Genomic DNA, 717 nt, shown 5'->3' with positions numbered 1-717 from the left:
GTCAACTCTTGAAACTGTGCCTGCAGTCAACCTACTTCACATATGGGGAGCAATATTATAGGCAGAAACATGGGTGTGCTATGGGGTCTCCAGTTTCTCCTATTGTTACCAACCTGTACATGGAGGAGGTAGAAAAGAGAGCCTTGACGTCCTTTTCAGGGACACCACCAAGTCACTGGTTCAGGTATGTTGACGACACCTGGGTTAAAATTAAATCTCAGGAAATCCAACATTTTACTGACCACATCAACTCTGTGGATAAATACATCAAGTTCACATGAGAAGATGTAGAAAATGGCAAGTTGGCTTTCTTGGACTGTGAGGTCTCAGTCTCTGATAGAGGACATTTGCAAACTGAGGTGTACCGCAAACCCACCCACACAGACCAGTATTTGCAGTTTGACTCCCGTCACCCTTTGGAGCACAAGTTAGGAGTCATCAGGACTCTGTATCACAGAGCAAACAGCGTCCCCACTAGCTCAGGAGCTAGGCAGAAGGAGAAATCCCACACGGCAGGCTCTAGAGCAATGTGGATATCCTAACTGGGCCTTCCTAAAAGCAGAGAAGAAACCCAAACAGGACTCCAGTCAGCCAACAGGTGAAAAGGAGGAACCCAGACCCAGACCAGTGGTCATTCCATATGTTGAGGGAGTATCAGAGAAACTGAGATGTTTATTTTCTAAACATAACGTCCCAGTGGCTTTTAAACCCCAAAAT

This window comes from Nematolebias whitei, chromosome 11, assembly GCF_014905685.2.
Source record: "Nematolebias whitei isolate Nwh7 chromosome 11, NemWhi1, whole genome shotgun sequence".
In the NCBI taxonomy this organism is placed as follows: domain Eukaryota; kingdom Metazoa; phylum Chordata; class Actinopteri; order Cyprinodontiformes; family Rivulidae; genus Nematolebias; species Nematolebias whitei.
Note: the sequence above shows the minus strand (reverse complement) of the source record.